This window comes from Tyto alba, unplaced genomic scaffold, assembly GCF_018691265.1.
Source record: "Tyto alba isolate M040663 unplaced genomic scaffold, T.alba_DEE_v4.0 Super-Scaffold_30, whole genome shotgun sequence".
Taxonomy (NCBI): domain Eukaryota; kingdom Metazoa; phylum Chordata; class Aves; order Strigiformes; family Tytonidae; genus Tyto; species Tyto alba.
The window spans coordinates 3,685,596-3,694,745 of NW_024881305.1; positions in this window are offsets into that span (position 1 = coordinate 3,685,596).

A 9,150-nucleotide genomic window follows, 5' to 3' on the forward strand; every position below is an offset into this window, starting at 1 on the left:
GGATTGTCCACTGCATCATTTGGGTTGGAAGGAAGGTTTCACCCCCACTCCAAGCAAGGCTACCTAAAATCGTTGTAGGGTTTGGTGGATGGCTGCTAAGCAAGCATGTAATTTTTCTACCATCAGGGACCTAAGCCAGGGTTGCATCTGAGGAAGGACTGGCTCCCTCTGATGCTTACAACTTACCTGCACCCACTGGTAACAGTACCTGCCTAGTCTGCTTACTCCTGGAGCAGATAGGAAGAGGGTCAAAGAAAATCTTGTGCTGTTTCCCTTCTCCACCCAGCCCCAGGATCAACAGGTGGGATGGCTTCGGTGTCACAGTGCCCAGTGAAGGCTGAGATGCACCCCAGAAATAGCAAAGAGGGGTGCAGGCTGTCCAGGCAGCAGTGCCAGTCCCCAGGGCTGGAGGAACCATATGTGGATGCAAGTCAGGGCAGCTCGCTCAGGGCCACGAGCTCACCGTGGTTTCTTGTATCTCTGCCCGCCAGCTCCCTACGTATTACGGGGTACAGGAAGGAAAAGGTACATTTGGTGAGGATTTCTGTGTGCAAGAGACTACCCCAGGAGAGGTGTTAAGGGAATATAGCACTGGGAATTGTCCAGACAGAAAACTCTTGGTTCAAGCAGAGGTGTCTGGGAGGGGCGGGCAGAAGAATTTCATTCTGAAGGTAATAATGGGTGCATAGAAAAGGGGTGAGGTTCTGAAAGAAGAGTCTCATTTACTGAGCCTATTTGGGAGCATATTTTACTCCCACCCTCTCCCAGCTCTTTCCTTCTGGATGGAGGAATCCGCCTGAGCTATTAGTTTGTCAGAACCACCTCTCCCTTCCAGCCACTCCTCACGTCGCGAGCCAAACCCTGAGCCATCCCTGCCAAACACTGGGTGCTGCGGGGTCCAGGCTGGCAGGGGCCAGCGCTGCCCTGGAGAAACTGCTTTCTTCACGGTCAGGACTGGTGGCAGCCTTCTGTGAAGCTCTGTGTGATGGGTTTTACACATATACTTGAAACCACACTATCACTATTAATTCTGGTTCTTCCTTGCCTTTTTCACGGTATCAAAGTGCACGGTGTTTCACACAGCTCCTTTCCCAGCTCCCTTCCCCACCCAGGAAGCCCCAGGTCTCTCCCAGCACTGCAGGAAGGGAACAGGGTACATGATGGAGCAATAAAGCATGCTTTGCACTGACTCTGGAGGGGAAGGATTGGTACACACCTTTTCATGCCAGGGGGAGGAGGAGAGGAAGACCACAGGTTGTCCCAGTAGCAGCGGGGAGATGGGGAAAGATCTCTGTCTGCAGGCCAGCCTTTCCCCAGCGCAGGTCATCCTTAAACGGCAGGCAAAGGGGCTGTGTGGAACATGGTGGGCTGCTTTTACCCCCAACCCCCCCATTTTTTTCACAAATATTCTGTTTTAAAATGATGTAATATATATATATGTGAAAATAAAAATGGTACATGCAGTGCAAACTTTTCCTGGCTGTGTTGAAGGTTTTCTTCCAGAAGCTGTACTCCTTTACGGAGCGCTCTGGGGAGCTCTTGGCTGTATCACAGGTTCCCCTGCATAAATTTACACAAGCTATTTAGTCCAAATCGCCCCATTAGTTTAGGGACACCAGGCTTTCTTACACTTTTTCTATCATAAAGAGCTAGTTGGGGGGAAAAAAAAATCTCCTGCTGATACTCACTTTGCTATCCTTGAGAAATAGTGCCCTTACAGCAGATGCTGCAGGGATGAGGAAGAGACCACTGTAGTAATCTGCTGTGTGATCAGCTGCTAGACCTGCCCAGAAGTTAAGGATCTTATCTCCACTGTGTCCACACCTCTCTAGCAGGAAACAATAAGGATAGGAAATTGCAAAGGAGAAATCCATTACAGAGGACTACAACACGTTTCTCAACTGCCATTAAACACACCAGCAAATGAAAGGGAAACGTGTTCTTAACAGAAAAGCCCAACAAGATGGGGGGGTGCTACCACTGTCCTGTTTGGGGATGACAGCAATACCTCCTGCTAGCCAACACTCCAGCTGACTGCACAGAGAACTCACCTCGCTAATCTGAACCAGGGTTGGCACAAAGATGGGGAACTGGGGCTCCTGCACCAGACACTGTCCTGGGCTACTTTTTCCCCAAACACCAGCCCAGATCCCACCACTTCTAACCGCTCTCCCTTCACATGCCAAGACAGGGCATGAGCTTGTACCAAGCTGCCCTCCCTCTCCTGCACTGCTCTCCTTTGCTCAGAGGCAAACCTTTGCTGCTTACCTGAGTTTTCTCCTCTTGCAGGACCAGTCTGGATGCCAGCTTCCCCCCAACCATTCCTACAGGGCTTCTGCAGTGGGGGAAGAAGCAGGTGATGTTGGGGGACAGGCTGCTTTAACACCGCTGCGTGGGGCGTGACAGCTGGGACTGTGTGCCTTGTTAATGAGCACACACCTCGCTAATAAGCGCAGACACACCCCACCTGTGCTAACAGCCAGTCATCCCCGCCTGCAGCCACCTCTGCTGAGACCTTCCCACTACAGCCCTTGCTTTTGGGGCTGGGATGAACGTCCCAGTGGAGCCCCAGTCACTTGGTTACTGGTTGTGGTGGGAGGCATTGAGCCCCAGGCAGCCCCCGGTGACCGCGGTGGGGCAGGGGAGATGTTGTCTCCATCAGTCCTTGCTGCAGGACATGGAGCATCCTTCCTGTTTCCCTGTCCTCAGCCTCGACAGGGATCTCTTGTTCTGCTTGTGAACAGGACAAGGGGTGGGCAGTGGCAGGACCTGTGGTTACTGCAGGACTCCGGGGTGTAACAGAGGTGGCTTTTTAACAGGGGTGGCTCTGCCTTGCCAGCCTGCAGAGCAGCACAGCTGCCATCGTTCAGCCAGCTTAGCGATGAATCCAAGGGACTCCACAGCTCCCATCCGCCGCTCTGTCACATCCCACGTCATCGCAAACAAGTCTGTCTGTCCAACAGAGAACGGCGGCTTCGTGCCATTACCCTTCATGCTCCCCGGGTGCCTGGATTTGCAATTTCTACCTCTGAATGCCAGTCAGCTGAAACGAGGGAGGAGAGATGGAGGGCAGGATGCCTGCCAGGATGGTCAGGGACCAGAAGGTGCTGGAGGGGCTGAACCCAGGCCATGCCTATTTTCTGCAGAATTAATCCTGGGGAATGTGTATGGGAGCTCTGGGAGAAGGAGAGGAGATGAAGGCTCTGGTTATAAATTGCTGCAGAAAGAGTGGGGGCTTAGGCTTTCCACAGAGTCAGCCAGTAGCAGATTAAGCATCGGAATCTAAATAAATATTTACCCTCTAGTTCCTGGTCTCTATAAATAGCCATATGTCACAGTCACCAGTTGGTACTTTGGGATCACTGCAGCGAGATTCGAGCAAGGTGAGAGTATTCTCAGTCACGCAATCTTGCACATACCTGGCTGACCTGGCGCTCTGCACACAAAAACACGCTGCTGAAGCTCTGTCCCTTGCTGTCACTGCCTCTCTGTGCAAGTAAAGGTTAAACTTTAACAAAATATAAATGGCCCTAATTAAAGAGCCAGCTGCTCCTGTAATCCACTTTGTGTCCTGCCCCAAAACCAGATCAAGCTCCTAATTAAATTACCAAAAAAAAAAAATTAAGGCCACTATTATTGAAGTATTTGCCTTTGGTCATTCAAATAGAATTGACCCTAAACCAGAATCCAAGATCTGGTAGCGATCTAGATCTCGGTCTAGATCTGGTATGTGAGACAAGTACCTTATCTCTAAAACTGGGTCAAACTCTGAACCACCCAGAGTTTTGCAGAAATAAGGGATTTTCTAGTTAACTTCCAGGATATGAAACAAGAGTGGGCAGGAGCTGGGAAATCACACTTGTTTTTAGCATCTTAATTTTTTAAATAAAAATCCTTCGCTCCCAGGCAGGTTTCCTTCATTTGGCATGTGTCTGAAGATTCTCAGCCCCTGGCTAAGATTCAGCACTCTGTCATTACAATGTCAGGGATACGCTTCCTCCCAAGGGCTTGTTCACGTCCATTCATCTCACGCATCGTTTCTACCACTGATATCTGGGATTCCACATGGGACCTGGCTGCACTGACACAAAAGGAATTGAAGGAAACAGACTTTGATCTCCCAGCTGAAAGGGGAACACGGGCAGCAGTAAACCCCCATGATTGACGTGAACTGGCACTAGCACCTCGACAGCAGGAGTGCCTTTGTGGCAGCGCTGTGAGAATAGCTTGCAGCAAACAGTTTACTAAGCCAGTGGTTTTTTCCATTCTGTGAAATGGCAGCCAGACATGCAGAGTCTTCTCCAATTTATTCCTTATTCCCAGATCTCTCTGACTTTCCCTAAACAATCTCCATGAATCATGGTGGTCTGGGCAAATTCAAGAGAAGACAACCCTGGGGGTATGACTATCAGTTAGACCATGGGGCGAGATGAGCTTGTTGCAGCAGATGTGACCGTTCTGACATGTATGAAGTTGGGCTCTGCTCTGCTTTCCTGGCAGTCATACAGCTTTCTGGATCAAAGCTGGAGTCTGTCCAGATATCAAGAGCTTTGGCAGAGCAATTTCATGTCTGCATTCAATATGCCATTTAGACATACCCTTATCATCAGATGGCTGTGGGGAATACTGCAGTAATTCAATGCCCTTGGATTGGTCTCTGCTGTAAAGGAGGAGCCTCTTCTGTTAAAGTTAGAAGACCTGATTCAGCACAAAGCAAGCAATAAATTCAGTTTTCCACTTATACCAGTCATCGGGCGAGACCAAACCATAACACTGTCTTTATACATGTCGCATTTCTCATTCAGAACTCCCTCTCTCCAAAAATGCCCTCACATTTGCTTGAACCATGACTCTGCCCAACAACATGTTCACCAGAATAGTCCAGGGAGGTACCTTGGCATTTACCATGTGCTGATTGTGCTTGTCTGGGGGGATTTACACCCATGATTTAGGTGGGGTTGTTCTACACTTACTCTGCAGAACCTGGACCAAAGGTCAGAAAGCTGAAACTGGATGAGGTCTACATGGCTCAGATGACACCCTCTTTGAACTCTACAGCAGCACACAAGTAGCACAAGATGTTTCACAACCCTTTTTTTCCTTGAGATCTTCTTGCAAAAATCTGTAGCTAAACAATGACAACACATGTAATGACCATGGCTCAGCTTCATTTCCTTAAAAATAGTGTGATCCTACCATCAAGGCACCAAGCAGCAAGGCTTTGCCAAGACAGCAGAACAGCTTTCTAAGAAGAAATGAATCATTTTTAGCAGCTGGCATTTGTGAGTGAGGGAAAGGCAGACCCATAAAGACAGCAAAATTCTAGCACTCTACAGCTATTCATAGATGCTCATTTTATTTGCAAGCACTGCTACCCTTGCTGCATCCCCATCTTTGCTATTCCCTGATGCAGATGTTGTCAGGGAAAAATACAACTGAGCATTTTCCCCAGCAGAAGCGTTGTGCTCCATCCCTTCGAGACTTTGCAGCTGGCAACTCCTTTGCTGCTGAGCAGAAAAGACCACGCTCCTGCAAAAGCCACTGCTGTGGCGGGTGGGTGTGGGCCATCATTGCCAAGGGTGAAGCCCCCACAGTAAGAACCACCCCAACTGCTGAGGAACTGACCTTAGAAGCCACCAGAGAAAAGCATGGGGAACGGATAGCGCATTTCTGCTGTGATCCACCTGCTGACCCTGTCTGGGAGGCGCCCAGATGTGAAGCATCAGCTCTCCTTCACAACTCGCTGCAGCCTCCTGGAGAGGAGGCTGCAAGAGGCAAGAGTCACTTTACTCACACATCTCTGCATCTGGGGAGAAAAAAAAGGAAAAAGAGATGGGCTTATAGTGACTAACAAAAAACCCCAAACCAACCCCCAACAAATGGAGGTCCTAAATAACACGAAGATTAGGGCTGTCAACTTAAGAAAAGGGTGCACACTTCAGAACAAGTAAATGAAAAAACCACACATTTGTCATATCTTCCAAATGTTGTGGTTTCTCTTCCTTTAATAAGACCATGAATTTCTGCAGAATTGTTACCTTTATTTTCCCTTTGCTAGGAATTCCCTCCAGTTCCTGTGGTCTTTCACCTTTTCACTTTCTATTTCTGCTATGACTGAAGAAACACAGAAGAAAAGCATAGTGTTTCTCCTAACAAAAAATTCTCAAAGCACTGTTTTGATGCATTTTGATAGATTCACAACTCTCAGAAAAAATACTTAGAAAAAAAGAAGCAAAAAGAAACAGTTACTGAAGTTTTCCCTCCTAGTAAAAAGGGCATTTCCATTAAAAGAACAACAAAATACTTTCAAGTTTCTTGGCCAATCTCATCTTGGGCTCAACTGTATAGCAAGTGCAGGTTTAGAGGTGATGTTGCTTCCCAGGTCTTGAGGAAACCTTGAATTAATAAATTAGGATAGAAAACTCCTTCCACTGAAAATCCAAGACAGCTGGTCCACTTCTTCTTAACTGCCAGCAATAAAAACCTTGCAGGCTGACTGATGCTTTCGCTAGTAACTGGACAGAGCTTGTTTCCAGGTTTTATACTTACTGAGCCCTGGGCATGCCAAGGGCTTGACAGACCCCTCAAACCTGGAAGAGCTTTTGTGAAAGACCCTGACGACCTCTCACTGACAGCTCAGCAATGCTGCAGCCGCAGGAGGGAAAGGTGAGTTATAAATCAAAGGCAGGAGGCTGAGTTAGCCAGGGTGTGTGCAGGAAAGGGTCACACCATCCTGCTCCAGGAATAGGACGTATCCAGTCTCCTTGAATTCACCATTTGATGCCTGTTGCTGATGCTTGTCTTACTTTTCCAACTCACTACCTGAACCACCTGGTTGGAGAAATGTCTAAGATCTTTTCTTACAGTTACAGAAAATACAGCTAAGGGTCCAGAGGCTATCTGCTGCTTTTTTAAGACCTCAGAGAGGTAAGTGCTGCCCCTCAGTTTCTGCCTTTCTTCTGAAAGTACCAGCAGGAAAACTCTCTCCCCATTTTTTTTCATAACTGGTGAACATCACGCCCTTACTACAAAGCTTTGCCTGGCTGGAAATCTGCACCAGTGTAATTTAGGGCACATCAACACATGAAAGTGAACTCAATTTAGTGAGAGCATCACTTGAAACTGCAATAGCTTTTCTCAATTAACTCTGCATGTAAGACAGACCTTGAAACGCATTTTAAACTGCTATATTAAGGCAATATAAAGTCCTTCGTGATCCCTATTATTCTGGCTCACTTTAAACCTGATACCCCAATCCGACATTAATTCAAGGGTTGTGATCATGACTTAGTAAGGCACAACTAAGCAACTGAGTTGTGGTAACACTGAACCCACTGCAATACAACACCCTGCCAGCAACTTTGTGCCATTTCTGCAGCTTTTTTTTTTTTTTTTTTTTTTTGGTCTTTTTTTGCCAGGCAAGGGATAAGTCCTCAGAGACAAAACCCCAGCCCTCTGCACATCCCCAAGTACCATCCTCGCAGTGGCAGAAGCCCAGCATCCCACCGTGCAAGCCGAGCAGCCAACACGGCGCAGGGTGCTCAGGGGTAGCGGCTGCCTGCTCTCGCCAGTTCGACTGCTGCAGGTCAAAATTAGTGCTACCAAGTACTCTAGCAGAGCAGGTGTTACTGGTCACTGTGGTTGAGGGCAAAATATTTTATGTCTCATTAGTGCTGGGCTGGGTCTGTGCATGTGGTTAATTAAAGAGGTTCAGCTAGAGAGTGGTAATTTGTTAAGCGGCATAACTTAATTGCTTGCAATCATCTGCCTATCTCTACACTAAGCTACTCCCAACATGAAAGAAGGTGTTGAACTGTGTCCGTTAAAATTTATTCTTTTGTCTACTGAGGTGCAACTTCTGCGTACAGATAAGACCAAAGCATTCCCCTTTTGGTTATCACACATAGGCAGCTCTGTACGCCAGCCCTCACCAGCTCTGCCCTGACAAACAAGCAGTGCTATGAGAAGCCCCAATATTCAAAATTCACCTCAAAACTCAGCCTGGCCTTTCAGCTCACGGCTGGCCACAGACAGAGCCCTGCGGGATGCAGAGGCAGGGAGCCAGGGTGCGCCTGGTTCTCCCTGCTGGCAGAGAGAAATCAAAGGCTGAGCCCTAAAAAATTAAGGAGCCTTTTCTGCTATTCATCTCACAACAGAGTTTGTTCTTGTGATTAGCTATAATCAGCCAGGACCGAGAAAGGATCTTGTGCCTTACAGAAGATGCCCTCTGCATCCAGATACAGCAGTGTCCTGCAGGCTGTACTTTTTAACACACTGAAAACCAGACTTTAATCCTAAAAAAATTTGTTTTAAAATTCCCTCTAGTGGAGAGAGGGTGGAAATTCAAGCTGCAAGGTTCAGCTCATCCAGCAATCCACATCCAAGTTTTGAGGGGCTATGAGCTCTTGCGCTGGTCTGCCCAGGGCCACCTCAACCCACGTGGGAAAAAAAAACGATTGAACAGCTGGAAATTCCTATATCATTTCATATTATCTGGAATTTTTATTTCAACATAACTGAAAACATTTAAAGACAAGCACTAGAAATAAAACTAAGGGATTTTTTTTTTTTTAAAATGACTTTTCATACTGAAAAATTAAATGTTTTATCCTGCAGTGTCGAGGCTGGCAGGTTTGAGTTGCTCGGAAGACACCGACTGCCATGAAGGCTCCTCCCCGGCCACCGCCATGCCCTTTGTGGCAGCTCGGCGAGCACGCTCACTCTCTCATCAGTGGCAGACAAACCAGGACGACTTTATTGCCAATGTAAATCAGAGAAGCTCCGCTGGCTTCCGAGGAGCACTGCAGATTTATGCCAGGAGCTGACCCGGCATCTCTATTTTCAAAAGTAGGGCAGATTGAAATATGCTGTTTTTCAATAATATATTCAGGTTAACAGGGCTTTTATATTTGGGCAATTAATCTTGCATAGACTGAGAACCTCTTGGGACAGCGTGCAAAGGTTGCTAAGAAGGGGATAACAAACACAGTTGTGTAACTCAATCCTCCCATGTCTTTTCTTTCATGAAAACACACTGCAGTGATACGGCAGTGATCTGAAACCCAGCAGTAATATTACTTTAATAATCAGAAGCATACCAAGACATAGTATAGAAATTATTTTACTAAGAGGTAGTATTACCTCATCTTG